Source organism: Podarcis cretensis, assembly GCF_951804945.1.
Source record: "Podarcis cretensis genome assembly, chromosome: 2".
Lineage (NCBI taxonomy): Eukaryota > Metazoa > Chordata > Lepidosauria > Squamata > Lacertidae > Podarcis > Podarcis cretensis.
The window spans coordinates 79,051,243-79,069,057 of record NC_137171.1 but is presented as its reverse complement, the minus strand read 5'-3'; the positions used below and the strand labels follow the sequence as shown (position 1 = coordinate 79,069,057).

Sequence of the window (17,815 nt, the reverse complement as noted above, 5' to 3'; positions counted from 1 at the left end):
AATGAGTGAAAAGAGTATATTATGTTAATGTTTTTTAAAAAACTTCTACCCATAATGCATGTTGGGGAAAACGTATAATTAAAACATTAATATCACACCCTTCTGATGAAAATGAACACCAGATGAGAATTGTCAAATGAAACCCAGAGTTGATAGTGTATAATGTAATCCTTCATTACTGGAGTTTACAGAACTGGGGTTAAATGGGTCCGACTTCAGTGCAATGCCAGAACAATTTCCCTTGAGCCAGGATCTGATCATACCACAAAACTGCTATCCCTGACACAGCATAAAGGTCTTATTTAAGGAGAAATAAGGAAAATGTTGATGGAGACTTTGCTGATAGAGGCATGTTAGAAGTCTTGGGAAATTCTTAATTAATGCTATTATAAGTTCAGGTTTCACCCATATTCCAAAGTCAATTTCAGATTTCACAGTTAATCCTTCAACCTGATATTCAATTTGGATTTAGGGTCAACCCCACATCTTGGAGGAGTAACAGCATGAATTAATATTTTCTTGGTTAAGAGTCTTAGAACTCTTGTTCTTCCAAACCATTCCATTTCACAAGAGAGCTATGGAACAAGCTTGTACAGTATAAAACATTTCACACATAGTCTGAAATGTTAGTCTGAGCCAGAACTTGTCACACAATATTAGACTGAACCAGACCTTAACCATTATAACACATGTGATAATAGGGTGGGGGGGGCATGCATTTCATAAATAAATTTTATGTTTAGGTATTAAACTGTGTTGCATTTTTTATAATGTTGTGAAATATTTAATTGATTTATTGTATGTATCTTAGCTTTGCTTTATCTTCGTTGCAAGCTAAAATGGTTATAGGATAGCATATGCACTCTGTGTGAGGCGATCGTTGGGCCTGGTTCAGAGGCTCCAGCAGGTGTAGAATGCTATAGCTAGACTGATTATGGGGACAGACTATTGCTAGCACATAACTGGTGTTCAAAAGTTAGCCCTGGTTGTGTATGTGCTACAAGGTTCTTGTATTAATCTACCAGGCCTATGACAGTTTGGGTCAAGGATACCCCAGGGACCATCTGATTCCTTATATCCCTCTCCATTCACTCAGGTCTTCAGTGGAGTCACTGTTAACACTCCCCCATGGATCAGATGCAGGACTCGGATCCACCCGAAGCTATGTGTTTAGTAATGTGGGTCCAATTTTATGCAAATACCCTCCAGTTGAGGTCAGACAGGCCCCCACCCTACTGAATCTCCAGCACCTACTGAATAATGTTTTATTCCAGCATGCATTTTACTTGAAGTTTAATCATACAATTTTAACTGATTTTTATTTTTTGTTTTGTATCCTTGTAAGCTGCTTAGAGATTAGTTAAATCATGTATAAATTCTTTAAAGAAATATACATATTTTACATAAATAAATAAAGGGTTCAGGTTTTGGGAGGCTGGTATCTGTTGGACCATCTTATCAGATACCAATCCAGCCAAGCAGAATTTTTTTTTTCATCTGAAGATCTCCTTTGGGTACTTTCACCACTGGAAATAAAATAGTTGGCAGCTGTAAAAAGAGCTTTTCTGATGGTGGTGCCATGCAAGAAGTTCTAAGGGAGGCTTAAGTGTATCTACTTTATTGTCATTCCCAGTGCAAGATAAATAGGTTCACATTTTCCTCGCCTTTTAACATAACTTTAATGTTGTTAAAGCCCTTTTATGCTGTTGTCAGCTTCTGTTTTTACTGGCAGATTTGTTGTATTTTGGTTTTTCTACTATTATTGTTAGTGTTGTTATAGTTGTGTGGATGTTTTGTAGCACTTTTTTATTTTGTTTGTAAACGGTTCAGGAAATGCCAATTGACACTGAAGGTGTGGGTTATACATTTTAGAAATAAATTATAGGTACATCCTAACTAATGCTCAGAAATAAGTTCTTTTTAATTCAATGGGCGCTACTCCCAGGTAAGTCGCCTTAGTGAGTTAATTGGACCTCTTAATTGGCACAGAATGTTTGTGCCTCTATGGGTGCACTTCTGTTATCAATATAGTTAATTATACCAAAATCAACTACTTTCCTTCCCAACAAACGGAGAAAAAATTAGGGGCCTGCACTTAATCCATGCACCCACACAATTGGGAGCATTGTCAAAGCAGGCTGAGACAACCATTCAGCACTACAAATGCAAATCCAGGGTTGGAATCTCTCTGTGTGCGAGAGAGGCAGACAGACACATACACAATCCTGTGTGCTGCATCTTTTATACCAGTACTTTGCTTTCTAATCTGGCAGTGGTGCACAGAGCTCTGTTTCTGCCTCACAGATTACAACAGAATATACTATTGCAGAGCTTTCCAAACTTTTCTTGCTGGTGCCACACTTTTTAGACATACATAATTTCACAATGCAGTAATTCAGTTTTGCATCATTTTGCGACACAGTAATTCAGTTTTACTAGTAAACTGGAGGTTAAACTAACCCCTTTCCATCCCTGGGAGGAGTGTGGGGAACACTTGCACAACATACTTACACCATGCAGTTGACACACTAAAGTGTTGTAACACACAGTTTGGAAAGTTCTGTTCTATTGGTTCACAAATGTTTTACATACAATGGATATGTATTGATATCCTAAACACTGAACTTTACACAGTGCCAGATGATGTACTGTATCAGTCAAAAGCCATGAAATGGGAAGCTAGACATTGGCTAAACAAAGAGGTCCTTTTGCTCTTTGGGGTTGCTAACAAATCTCACGTGCTGCATATATTAATATTACTGATGATAATGATGGGATTTGTGAGTTTTATTTATTCCTATGGTTCTAGAAGCTGAACTAATGCCATTTTAAACAGGAAAAATATTTATTTCCATATCAATGTTAGCAGATGCACTGTTCTTTTAAAAATTATGGAGATTATTTTAGGAGGAAAGAAAACCCTTAAGGCAGTCACATCTCTCAAAGTCTCAAAAATATTTAAGATTCAAGAAGATGAATATATTCCCTATGTAGTTTTCTTCTCTGTCGCATTAGAGGCTTGGAAAATTGAATAGCTGAATGAGGAAGCTGCTTATAAGACTGACTGCAAAGAGATATTACAATAATTAGTTTCTCAAATGCAAAACAGCGAGGAATTAGGAGCTCATCAATACCTATTGTTGACTGCTTCCCAACAGAGGCCTGGGTGAGTTTCAATTATAACAACATAGTTTAAGTTAAAACTGCAAGAGATACAAGGCATTCTCCCTTTGTGCTCTGAGAAATGGGGGAATAATACTCTTCCTATTATTTGCCATTTCTTTTTCCAGTTCACCCATAAGAATTTCCCTACTTCTATAATTTCTTCTTCATAGAAAACTAAACATTTATATTTTCTTTGAGTATCCCAACCGCCAAATTCCTTACTTACAGCATGTGTCATTATCTTTTCAACTACTGTAATCTCCCAGGCAAGAGCTAGTGGAATGTTCTTTTCTGCATGCCCCAGGAAAACTAAAAGAATTATCTCAATAGTTCATCTCATTCATTAGTAGTAGGTCTTGAAAGATTCAGAATAAGCATCTTTTATATAAACCTCAACTGGTCTTAGGTCACACATAAATCTAAAGACAGGAGGTCCTCTAGTGTCTCAAAGCTAAACATGCCGTAGATCCTTTCACATGACTGAGATACACATCAATGTCAGTAGGCAGTGAGTGCAAAATCACCAAATGAAGGTGTAGGCTTATTATTTCCAGAAGGGTAACTGTATTAGTCTACTGGCACCTTAAAAACTTAGAGATTATTCAGTGATGGATACCCACGCCATATGGCTAACTCTTGTGCCTTCCACTGTAGCAATTTTCAGAGGTGTAGCTATGTTAATCTCTTGAATTATGGTTGATGTTAATAAGAGTTCTATAATTATGGTTGATGTTACTAAGAGTTCTATAACAGTTTTTCCACATAGCACTGAAGGTATACTTATGTTGGAAAGATGCAAGGAAATCTACGGTAAGTCAGTTGTTACAGCACCAAGGACAGCTCCTGCTCTGGAGGTGACTGGAAGTGAACTGAGGTCTTTTTAGCCTCTGCCTCCAACCCAACTCTCCTATCCTTTGCTTCCATGTGGAGAACTAGAGCCTCATAAAAGGTTCATAGTGTGAATGTAGATGTGTCTTCACATCTGTTTTGTCATGCAGATGGAAGACAAGGCTATCAACAGCTACAAGCCACGATGGCTGTGTTCTACTTCCACTGTAAGATGCATTGTGCCTCTGAATACCAGTTGCTGGAAATCAAAGGTGGACAGAGTGCTATTTTGCTCATGTCTGGCTTGCAGGTTTTCCATGGGCTTCTGGTCAGCCACTCTAAGAACAGGATGCTGGACCAGGTGGGCCACTGGCTTTACCCAAAGGGCTCAGCTTATATTCTTAAAAGCCCAACAATTATCTGGGCAACTGTATGAGGTTATTCTCTATATGTGAGCAACACTGTGCTCTTGCCTCTGAATCAAATGTCCTTATATGTTAAGATAAAATGCTCAATTCATTATAGTCTGTTTTGTATTTCATACATTATTTTTTCACCACAATTTCCCCCTCATCCATTATACTCCACAAAAGCTCTAAAGTGAATAGAAGCACATTAAGTTTATTCAAATGCCAGATTACTTTTTTCAATAAGCCTTTTATTTTCTCCTGGGTCATTTCCTCTGACGCTTTGCTTCTGCATTACTTAATAATTTTCTTTCAGTTCTAAAAATTAATTTGACTTGCTTGTGGGTCTTTCTGGAAAGAAAATGTATTTTTTCTGAGCAATAAATATGAAGAATATTATCAGACCTTTACTTTAAACAATATTACTTATCAAAGCAAAAAAACAAATAAAGGCAAAATGATACATAATTGGCAACTGTATTTAAATGCTGTTTCCTATTAGGTAGCTACCTATTATGTAATTTCCATTGGCTAAGTACCAATTAGATTCTTAGCTACTTAATTCACCCAATTTTAGGCATGGCTATATATGCTTATTATACTTCCAGAAGTAGGCAGGTGTTAAGGCTCTAATTTCTGAACTGTAGTTTTTACCAGTGGAAGTTTAAATACATAAAGTGGTACCTCAGGTTAAGTACTTAATTTGTTCCAGAGGTCCATTCTTAACCTGAAACTGTTCTTAACCTGAAGCACCACTTTAGCTAATGGGGCCTCTCGCTGCCGCTGCGCCACCGGAGCACAATTTCTGTTTTCATGCTGAAGCAAAGTTCTTAACCTGAGGTACTATTTCTGGGTTAGCAGAATCTGTAACCTGAAGCATATGTAACCTGAAGCGTATGTAACCCGAGGTACCACTGTACATACATACAGTGGTACCTTGGTTCTCGAATGGCTTAGTTGTCGAACAAATTGGCTCCCGAATGCCTCAAACCCAGAAGTAAGCCGAGTGTCCATGCAGCTTCTGCTTGAGTGCAGGAAGCTCCTGCAGCCAATTGGAAGCCATACCTTGGTTTTCTAACAGTTTCAGGTATTGAACGGATTAAGTTCGAGAACCAAGGTACCACTGTACATACATACATAGTTTTATTTGTATGCTGCCTTTCTGCAGTTCAAACCATGCTCAAGGTGGCTTACAACATGAAAAAATGCATAACTACAACATAACAAAAGTAGCCATAAACAATAAATTAAATGTTAAAAAATACACAACCAGACTGAACGATTTCCAGATAATTCACAACAAGATCTATAATAAAGATACAAAAACCCAGCAGCAGCAACAACTCCCCCACAACAACATCCCAATTATGTAACATCACTGGCACAATCTAGCACAAATTAAACACAATTTCCACTGATTTGAATGGGAACTGAGCACCTCACTAAACTCAACTGAATTTCAAAGTGCTTAACTCTGGCTCAATTGTGATGATACATTTCCTATATCAAGTATATGTAATTGCATCACCCACCTTCTATCCAGCCAAATCAATATCACTGCATAGAGGAATAGAGAAAGGAGTCAGGTTAGTTACTGACTGGTGTCTGTATTCTGTTCCACAATGAGTGTTCTACTTGGTCAAGTTAACATTCAGATTCTAGGCCTTGGATTAATTTCTGCAGGTACTTTTTCTCCTAGCTACCATGTTTTCAATTCCACAAATGCTATGTAATATGGAACTAGATGGTGGCAACAGCTTCTGATGACTGGCAATGTTATGTTGGTCCAAAAGTACACTATTGGTGTAAGATACAGTTGCCTGACAAAATATTCTTTTTCTTCTTAACAAATGCTTCTGTTTATGACTTTTAACCTATGGACAGATAGGCTCTTTATCACTTATTTCAGAATTAATGCTAATATTATTGTGTTGTTTTGTTTCTTGCACTAATTTAAACAAGGAGAATGTGTAATGAACATATCCTAATTATCTTTAAAAATCCACTTATTCAGAAGCCTTCTTCCAAAGTTCTGATATAAAATTGACCTACGTTAAAAAGAGTCCGGAATACTATTGTCACCCAGGTGCAAATCATTAAGACAGATTTCAAAATGCTTTGGAATTTTCCTGAAGTGATTACAGTAGTTAGGGCTATGCACAACCATGCTAATCAGGGGTCTGATTAAATGGACTAAATCCAGCTCTTTTCTTTCCATCCTGACAGACCGGTTGATGCTACCACTAATTTTCTGGAATATCATTGCACAGTCCCAGCTACTGGATTGGGTGAGTAGGAAATGTTAACTCTGTCTACAGTACACAGGTTTCCTTATCCAGCTTGGGATAAAATGCCTGCTTTAGTACTTGCATGCTCTCTAGCTAGATTGGGTTAACGATTTGTACTTGCAGAAGCAACAATGTAAGTGTGATATCATATTTCAATCAATGCTCCTTACAACTTGCTACCTGCAACTTTCCTTTTGATTTGTGACATATGTTATTAACAGCTGAACAAAGAACTGTAGTCATGCAGTATTTAGTACATGTGAAAGAACCTTTCACAATTATACCTTCACCATTTTGCATGGCTATCTGTCTGGATTTGCCATGGAGCCACTCTGGCTGTAGCAATAATCTTCTTTTGGAAGAGGAACAGAGAAATCAATTTACTGCTGCTCTAGTTCCATAGATCACAGAAAAGAACGCATGAAGGAGATAATCAGTTGAAACTGAATAGCTAAACAGAATTGCACATGATTAACTTCAAGGATACTTAGTTATGTCATTGTAAGCAAAAAATGAATGTTTAAAAGGCATAATGAGGAGCTGATTAACAGATGGCCAAGGGTATATCTGCATTCATAAAAATAGATCACCACAACCATTACTCATGGTATACTTGTTTCGGTGACTACTATAACTGCAGATTATATTAACCCTTGTGTTCCAGGCGACCATGAATGGAGAGAGTAATATTTATAAAAGGGGAAATAATAATCCCATTTCTTGAACATTAGATGAATTTTTAGATCACATAAATAGCTTCCAATCAGTAATATTAAAGGTCACCTAGAGAAAATGAGTAAAATTTGACTTAGAGTTTACAAATCATAAACACTCTAAATACTGCTGCTAAGGTCTGGCACTGTCAATTACGCATTAGCTCAACATAAGTGATTATTGATTCCTATAACTATATGTACTAGAAAGACTGCAACATCTTAAGAAGAATATTTTGCCAAACCATATTATACCATTTGTCTGGCCACTGTAGGAGGCAGTTCTAGACTCCACTATTGGAGGCATAATTCTAAACTAAATGTACCCATTCTCTAATCCAGCAAGGCAGTTCTTCTTAATTTCTTCTAGCAAGGACTCTGGAGTAGTAACACTGAAGTCAATTAAGACATACTGGAACATTACTGCAAATATAGTCAGACAGATCTGACGCAGGCAAATGCCTTAAACTCTTATAATATCTCAAGAGGGAATTAACACAGATGATTCCTACACTTCAAATGTACACTCTGGTTGAAAATCTTAATGTCCGCAGCATGAATAGAAAGACTAGGCATATAATGTTAATATTTATTATTTTCAAAACCGTAATATTTATGCTTAATATTTTTATGGCATTATTTCAGTGATCCTTAAAACACATTTGGACACCTCTCAAAATATTGTTGCCAAACTCAGTACGAGTGTTCCTGATGTGAGGGTGGGGTCTACATTGATGTTTGGGTGCCAGGCACCATGTTGAATCAAGATGGACCAAAACATCACTTGGGTGTGACTTGGCCTATTTTTTGACATAGATTCAGCCACCTTTCAAAATACCATCACCAAACCTGGGACAAGGGTTTTCGGGGGGGCGGCAGCAATCTTTGCTGATGTTTGGACATTGGAAATCATTGTGAATCAAGATGCTAGACCAAAATGTGACTTTGGGTTGACTTCACTTTATATTTGATGTGGTGGGTCCAAATTCACAAACTGAACTACCCATTTAAAAACTCACACTATTTTTTGGTTTCTAAAACTACCCGGGCAGCGCTAGGCACTCCTTGCTAGTTGTTTATAAATGCAACACACAATTATACCAATTCAAATCATTTTAGTCACAAGTAAGTTCTGTTGAAATCAGTGGGCCTTCATTAGCAAGGACTAACATAAATCCCATTGATTTCAGCAGAACTGATATATAATTCATTTTGTCTGGATTGATCATTGAGCATCCAGTTCTGAAGACTGTACATTTCCTATTCTAAATAAGAAAACCATCTGACAACTCAATCCTAGCACACCAATAAACACCTGGCATACTGTTCAATAAAAGAATATTGCACACCCAAAAACCTTGGAGTATGAAAATTTCTTGATTTGGCATGGTAGTAATGCTTCCTGATAGGCTTCTCTGAGAAGGCTATTCTATAGTTGCACCATCAAGTTAAAGTCTGCTTTGATGGTCAAACTATATGCCACATGTACAGGCCATTAATGAGAAATCAAGCATTAAAGCATGCAATCTTTTTTTTTTTTTTTGCATTAAATCAATTGTAGGGGACTACAAATTTGATCAAAGCAGAGGTGCTTATGGAGGGGAGGTTAACCATTTCTCTCTGTACTGTTTCCCCATCTTTAACGACCCACAAATCTTTTAATCCCAAAAACCATGAGCTGATGATTTCCATCTTCCCAGGCTGGCCTTAAAGAACAGGATGGTGAAAACCATTCACACTCTGGGTGAAGACCAGATTTAGAGTTTTAGAAGCTATAACCAGTAAATATAATCCATCATATACAAGAAGTATAATCTGCTTTTGAATTACACATCATTCTTAAGCCACATTGAGCTTTTAAGTGTCAGTTTCAATACACAGGAAGTGAATTGTAGCTTGCATTATATGAGATATGTGCTTCCTAAGTCACTTTCTGTTATAGCATGAACACAATAAATTCACAAAAGCATGTTCTGACAGATGGTTCCCTGTTTCTACAACTCCAGGCAATTTAAATCCTGTAAATAGAAGCATGGCTATAAGAAGCAGCATCGTGTGTGCTCGGAATATGTGGATTGCAAAATCTGTCACATTCTTCACAAGAGCCTATGCATAATATGTACCACATCAGGATTTCCTCAGCTGTCAAGGGTCATTCTACTGTACAAACCTATTAAAAATAATGCAAAGTGTGTAGTGCCGCCCTCTGAATGCTCATAAAGGGCAACAGCTTCACTTATGGGTACACCGCAGTTAATATTACTGAACATTCAAACATTCCTAAGTGCTATAATACTAAAGACCTCTATAATTTATTTATTGTTTATTTTAGTTCTAACCGTCTGCTATATGCTACATATGTCATAAAAGCCATAGGCCTTGGAAGCTATTTTTGAAGATAGGTACAGATATGTTGAGTGAGGAAAGGCTAAAACAATCATTTCCTTATTATTGAACAATAAATATTTCTGTCTGGGTCTTTGGGACACAAGTGTAGGCACCTTGCATGATCAAGGTGAGGAGGGTTCCACTCTCTTCAATCCAACTCATGAGTGTTTCAACAAGTGGTTCTTGATTTTGCAAGCACCCTTGATTGAATGTTTGCAACATCTCTAGCCCAGCATAAGCTCCCCAACACCAGGGCCAGATTAAGACAATAGTTGACAATGTAAAAATCTAGATCTGGAGGATGTGCTCTATAGCCCTGAGCCCCTGAAGCCAAAATTGGGGTGGAATGTGAAGTGCAGCAGACAGAAGGCCAAGACAGAAGGCCAGGCTTCCAGTAATTATGACAGTCGTAGCCAATCCAAAGACATCGTAGCATCACATTAAGAATGTAAGAAGAACCCCACTGGGTCAGACCAATGAGCCATCTAACCCAGCATCCTGTTCACACAGAGGCCAACCAGATTGGATGCCCACAAGCAGGCTTGAGTGGGGGGAAAACACTATCCTCCACTTGTGAGTCCCAACAACTGGCATTCAGAGATATTCTGCCTCTAACAGTTGAGGTAGGACATAGTCATCATAGGACTGGCCCAAAACATTTTGCTACATGAGACAGAGTGACCAATGTTGCATTCCCTTCCTTAATCAAAATATATAGTTCTCATTTTCAGTCTAGGTATTTTGCTATGTGAGACAGAACATCCCACAAGCACCTCTTCACCTCTCTGGCAGTAACAGCAACAACCATAAAAAATGAAGCAACTTTCACAACATCCAAAATTAGTTGCCCAGCCCAAAGCAGTGAGTCACCTCACTCTTCCTAATGGGGGACTGGCCCTGCTCTGGACCTGAAGATAACTCGCTGGGTCAAGCCTATACAATCTAGAGTCACTAGGCTATGCCTCAACTGAACCATTAGGTGAGTCTGTATCATCCATCAAGCCATGGTTACATGCATTTACTTTTTGAACATGAATCTTTTGGAGCTCAAGAGAAATTTGTTTCCAGTGTCAGCATCACAGCTATGCAGTGTTTTCAGCAAAGAGACTTCTAAGCCAACATCCCTTTATAGTTTTCAGCACTAAGTCAAGCCCCTCCACCTAGTTCTACAAATATTGAGTTTAGGATGCATCTGGTATACAATGTGGCCTGTTTTGTTTTATTGCAACAATGATTTTGTGACAGCTTCAGTTTCTTAAAAAAAATGTATCAAATCTTGAGCACTCAGGTGAAAAGCAGTCAAGAAGTTCACTGAAGCAGCTTAGTTTTCAAGCCTGAGTTGCCAAGGAAGACAACAGGTCTTTCAGGTCTTTTCTCATTTGGTGAGAAAAAAAACACACTGGAAAGGCACTTCTTCCCAGTGCTTATTAAAACTTGTTGACATGGTGTATGTACAATAGATTATGACAGCTTGCAAAGAAACCTGATATGCTGTTGAGGATTTAAAGCTGCAGCACCTAGAAGTTGAATCCAGTAGACAGGTATCTGCATGCATAATGAGCTGTCTACTGGGACAAGATATACTTCATTAATTAAATATTTTGCCAGGTATATAGCATTGTAAGACAAGTGTTTCCAAAGTATTCTTCACTGTTCTACTTTTGAAAAATCCCAAAAGCAGTCTCCAGATGTGCTTAAAATAAACATTACAGGACATAAGAATTAAACTATAGAGAATATAAACACATTTTTGCTGAGTTTGCAGAGAGCCTGGAGCAACAAATCTAAACTATTACTTGCCTTCCTCTTCTCATTGTGTACATGATGTGATGCCAGTGAATTAAAATATTTGTCAGAAAATATGTAGGAAGAGAAAGAAAATGTAGTGGCAGTCTATAAGCTCATTAATTGCTTTTTCAGCAGGCCATGATAGGATTGAAGAGGCAGACTGAGAGCATAATGCTGTTATAAAACTGAAAGTATTATAACACCTTACCCCATGCATTTGGTGCAACACAGCACTGCCATACAGGAGATTCAGGAATACTGCTATGCAAAGAACAGGAATACAAAAAAGAAAAAAGAAAGAAAAGGTTATCATCATGTTGAAAGGTTTAGTTGGGAGATATCCTCCAAGAGTTAATTCCTTGATTTTATAGTATTTTGCACAGGAGTTCACCCTTGGGCCTCCCTTAGGTGTACAGTGACAAAAGCCAGTACAGCAATACAGCTATGCCGTATGAGGAATTATACTCTTACTAAATTAACAGCTAATTTGGAAGAAACCAAAACATGAATACTGCAATGAAAATTCACCAGCAGATCCTACATGAAAGGGCAACATCATACATGTATCACACAGAGCTAGAACTGTGGTGATTCAGTAGAAGTAGTAGTAGTAATTTGATTATTTATGTGTGAAAACAAGAGATATATTATTAGTCCACAGTGATTGCAAAGCTTCCATCTGCAATATTGCATAACTCACATATGATACCATTAGTGAACTCCAGTGTCTCTCAAGAGATAATAGTGCAGTAGGCTTCCACACTATCCCAAAGCAACACCTACAGCCAACATATCAGGAGTACAGAATTGCCTCCTCAGTGGCCTTGGCCTAGAAAGGAATATTGAGAATGTACCATTACAGAAGAAAGAAGAAGAATTACTTTCTGTGCTCCATTAGGGCATTTGAAAAGGTACAGAAAATATACAAGTGTTGCTTGTCTGTTATTAAGGAACTAAGGATCTGGCAACCCTTCAGTCTTTCTGAGTTTATGTAATTGAATGGCATGACTTGGGAAAACCTGCCAAAAATACCTCAAGCCTATTTAATGTAAAGCATGAATAAATAAAAAATGCCAATTTTCAGTTTCAGTCATGAAGAGGATACCCTACTTATGCTGTTTTGGTGTATTCTGGATCGGGTCATTGTTCTTTACTCCTCACTTTGTTGTCAAGCTATTTGCCACATCACTGCATTTTTAAATCAACTTTAAATGCAGAATAATCTTAGATTTGGGTAGCATATGTTTGTTGTTCCTGGCTAATTGAGTTTTAAAACCTAGTCTTTTGAAGCCAGAAGAGGATGAAGATGAGGGTGTTTCAGCTCCTGAAAAGAGAATGTGTAAACTGGGGAAAGGAAGCAAACTGAGCTATTATGGATATACAACACCACTACTATTATGGAATACATATTCTGGATTGCAGTTCATATAATTTTTTGAAATGTGTTACTATTTTCCCCCTCACTGATCAATATCCAGTTTGATCTTCCTGAATAATCTCTTCAATATGCTTTTTCATTCCCCACTGCTGAGTTTGAAAATATTTCTGTCAGGAAATTGATTTTTACAGCTGGTTTTTAAGGTATTACTATCAGCTCACTTTTCTCGCATCAGCACTGTACAACAGACATAGATGCAATGCCATCATCAAATTGTGAGTTCAAAATTGTCTTGAACGCTATTGCCATGTGTGCAAAACTGGTTGCTACTATTCATTCACTCACACCATAGTCAGTACTAGGCTTACAGTCATTCCTTCCGATTGGCTCTCATATCTTCACTTTTTAAAAACTTTCCTATAAACCATTAGTCTCTAGCTGCATATGTACCATACATTTAAAGCACATGACTCTCCCCAGAACAGTCCTCAGAACTTTGGTTTACCCCTCATAGAGCTACATTTCCCAGCACCCTTAACAAACTATAGTTTCCAAGATTATTCAGGGCAGGAAGCAATGTTTTTAAATACATGGTGTGCATGTGGCCTCTCTTTCGATTTTAATTTGTACCAACTTTTTGCTGTGCAGGAAAATTGAGTATACTAACAAAGCTCTACAAATATCACTTTTAACAAGAGTGCATCTCCCTACACACAAAAAACAACAGTGCAGGGCACCCGTGTGATTGCAAGACTAGAATTGTTCTGTATTGCAATTATTCAAATTCACAGCATATGGCCATTTATTTACTTAACCAATGAATTAAAAAATACTCTCTAGGCGACTGTCTTTTCCATTGCTATTATAGATGCTGGAATAAATGCCCACAAATGGACTTACAAATTTATGTTAATGCATTTAAGCATCATTGTAATATTTCAAGTTCACAGTACATGTAAGTATTTTATAATTCAGCAGCTTGCTCAGTGTTATTGTGCTCTAAAAAGAAAGCAGGTTATGGCAACACGCTTTAACCATGATTGCAGTTATCTGATGACTTCTATCTTTCTACAGTAAGCGCCTTTACAAAAATCTACTTATTGCCACTTGAACTGTTACCCTGGCAAGCCCTTTCTTATCTTTTGAGTTGCTTAATAGCTATGTGATAACTGCTTGATGTATCTTTTAGCTTCCACACTTAGCAGCAAAAGAATTATTATGACACAGAATTTTATTAAGCACCTTTTGCATGTAGGATAAAGGAAAACCAGGACATTCTGGGATCAAATCAGAAACTGGGATAGCTTCTGTAATTCCAGGACTGTCCATGGAAAATCAGGACACTTGGAGGGTATAGAAATACCAGATTGAAGTTGAGACCCTTTGTATTCCAAGCATATGCTCTGCCACTGAGCTATGGCTTTCCCCCCTGAACATCCTCTTTGGCCCTCACACAGCTTGATCTCATGCAGAATCACTGCTCCCATAACTATGCCCTGTCCCTCTGCGCACAGTAATTTCTTAGGTTCCTTTTGTTTTCCTGAAATAACATAATGCTGTTGATCAAACACATTAAAATTCAACTCTACATTTCCTCAGCTGCAGAATTTCTAGGTGGAGCAATGACCTGTTTGGCTTGCACAGCTAGCTGCTGGCACCAGACGGGTGGCATAGTTAAGACTTTTTGTAGATTGCTGCTCATGCAGACACATTTAAACCTAAACAAACACTGGAATTTTAACTTCAGTCACTAAGTAGCACATCAGAAAGTTACAATGGAACACAATGAAATGGCAAACTTGTTAATTAAAGATATTCATTAAGATTAACTGTTGTGTAAATGTATGTGAATAAAAAATAGGGAATAATGTAGCACAATTAGCACTTGCTTTTTCAGTCCCAAAGCATGACCGTGTCCTAGCAGCTAATCACTTGCGATCGCAAGGGCAGCACTAATCTATGGTTGCTGAGTTGTGTAAAATATCCTCAGAGTCTTCAGTGATGCCTTTCAGAGATCTTTAATATAACTGTCACATATATAGCACTTCTTGGTTTTGTTAATATATTTTGACACTCAGATCTCTCTGTTTTTCAATTAGAGCAATAGCCAGATTGGGAAGTTCAACAACTTGCCCAATGTCACAGAAAAACACAGAAAATTGTGTCACTGTTCTCTATTATAGAGGCACAATGTGCAAATCCAAGAAACATCAGTGTGTTCGTGTGTGCGCACATGTGTGTGCTTATGCATGACTCACATACCTTGGGTACATACCTACAATCTATATTTGATGATTCATATGGTAGGAACAGAAGAAGAGCCCCTTTGGATAAGACCAAAGGCCCATCAAGCCCAGCATTCTGCTCCCGTTGTGGCCAACTATGTAGATGCCCTTAAGAAGTCCTCAAACAGGACATGGACACAACACTCCCTACTCACATTTCCCAGTAACTGGTATTCAGAGCCATATCACCTCCGATACTGATAGCCTTATCCTCCATGAATATTGTCTAATCCTCTTTTTAAAGCAATCCAGGTTAGTGTCCATAATTAAATCTTGGGGTAGTGAATTCCAGTTTGACAATGTACCATGTGAATAAGTACTTCCTTTTCACTGTTCTGAGTTTTCCAGGGGGAGACTTTTCTCTCCCTCTACTTTATTCACATTATGCTTAATTTTATACACCTCTATCATGTCACCTTTACTTTCCTTTTTGCGTAATGGTTAGTGTTGGACTATGACCTGGGAGACAGGGTTCAAATCTCCACTCACCCATGAAGCTCACTGGGTGACCTTGGGCCGTTCACCATCTCTTAGCTTACCCTACCTCACAGAGTTGTTGTGAGGATGAAATGGGGGGGGGGGGGAGGAGATCTATGTGCACTACCTTGAGCTCCTTGGAAGATAAAGGTGGTATATAAATGTAATAAATAAAATTGTTGTTAGTATCTATCTGTCTTGAGGGACAATGGAGTGCACCCCTGGGGGTGATCTTTAGCACTACATTGCAACATATGGCAAGCAGGTTTTCCACAGATTAAAGCTTGTTCTGATCGATTGTTAAAGAGCAGGTTTTCTTGGCCAATTTGAGTTGCAGCAGCCGGTGGGAACTCAAGCCAGCTGCCCAGGTGGCCAGGGGAAATTCCCCTACCAGCTGCCCTACCATGTGCACTCTGTTCTCACTGCCTGGGGATAGTGACTGAGCGTGAGAGGCCACAACAGGCATCTAACCCAGAATGTGGTAAGCGTCCATTGTTTAACCAGTGTTTCAAACCTGAACACATTTGCTCAGGCAGCACTGAAATCAGCAGCACTCAAGAATATGTGTGTTAGGATTTGGACCCATGTTAGCAATGATGTTGCTTTGTTCAAAGATGTCTCTCTGTATGATACACACACACACACACACACACACACACACACACACATATCTTTAAATTGTGAGTCTGCTGGCAGATAGAAGCATCTCCTGCCCCAGCCCCAGCATCTACATCCTTCATATGCTAAGTCAATTTATTACAATGAAGTCCCATTGATATCAATCTAATTGACCTCTAAGTTAGGAAGTTTAAAGCTGCAGCTTTTTTCTTTTTTTTTAGCTATTGTTTTCCTACATATGTCCTATTCAGCTGAAGGGCTGATGTGCATAAATAAGTCATTAGTTCATGAGCATGTATCTCCTTTACACCTAGAAGGATATCTGTGAGATATAGATATAGATATAGATATAGGTATGGAAGTACATGGGAGGTTAAGGCTTACAGAGGATATTCCTGATCACAAACATCATAGCTCCTCTTCAATATTTTGGTACTGAAATACTAAATATTTTCTTATACATTGCAGAGCAACAACCTTCATGCCTGGTGGGGATGATATAATGACAGGTTTATGCATGTAAAAATAATTGGTTCAGTTCAGCTGTTGGCCCATTGCCTGCGGTCAGTTTTTGATTTGTGAGGAAATGCAATTAAGTGGCATGTTTAACAAAACAAACAATATCCGGAGCTTCAGGATCTTGGAGGGGGGGAAATAGGAAATGCTGATGTACTGCAGAAGAACAGATTTGCTTTGAATATTAGGAGTGGAAATCTTAGTTAAAAGAAAAATATGGCAATGGAATGTGCTGCCTAGAAGCCAAAAGAGTTACCGTAGTTGGGAATCTTTCTGGGGATTTAGGTACCAGGCTTCATGACAGACCAGGGGTACTTGAGGCTACTAGCTACAATGGCTATGTTCTACCTTCAACATTGGAGGCGGTATGCCTGTGAATACCAACTGTTGGAATTTGAGATCTGATTTTGGACTTCCCAAATAAATCTGGCTGGCCACTGTGAGAACAGGACACTGGACCAGAGATGGGCCTTTGGCCTAATCCAGCAGGGCTTTTGTGATGTTTCCTCTGTTTCCTCTTAATTTTATGATTCTCTAACAGTACAATCCTATGCAAGCCCCATTCAGTCCAATGTGGAAACACTATGAAATGTGCTATGCTCAGCTTGGGTTTAGGAGTACAGTAATGCTGCAGAGACAGACCTGCTGCATGCTTAGTGCTCATCCTACCCATTTATAAATAAGAAGATTATTACAACTTCCTGACACAGCCCTGCTTGCTCAGGGGTATTTCCATGTTGCTACAGATGGTGGTTTTATGGTGTTACTGAGCTTTTAATTGTTGTACTGTATGCGCATAGAGCTAGTTCCTGAGTCAAGAAAAAGTACCTGAAATGGCAGAGTATGTCTTAGAACCTGAAGCCATCCAGTGAAAGTTCAACATAGACAAAAGAAAATACTTCTTCATACAGCACACAGTTAAACTAGGAAATTCACTCCCACTAAACGTATTGATAGCTGCAAA

At 38.4% G+C, this 17,815-nt stretch overlaps 1 protein-coding gene and 1 long non-coding RNA gene across 4 annotated transcripts in view; one reads left to right on the top strand and one right to left on the bottom strand.

The window, feature by feature from the left end:
• Positions 1-17,815, top strand: part of TAMM41 (TAM41 mitochondrial translocator assembly and maintenance homolog) — a 148,121-nt gene that overhangs the window by 13,585 nt on the left and 116,721 nt on the right. For all 3 annotated transcript variants that reach the window (XM_079967334.1, XM_079967331.1, XM_079967332.1), the window contains exon 2: positions 6,627-6,688. The gene's annotated coding sequence lies outside the window, so the exon portion shown is untranslated. The remainder of the gene's footprint in view (positions 1-6,626; positions 6,689-17,815) is intronic.
• The window catches only part of LOC307211086, a 109,538-nt gene that overhangs the window by 10,510 nt on the left and 81,213 nt on the right, over positions 1-17,815 (bottom strand). The gene's annotated exons all lie outside the window — the stretch shown is intronic.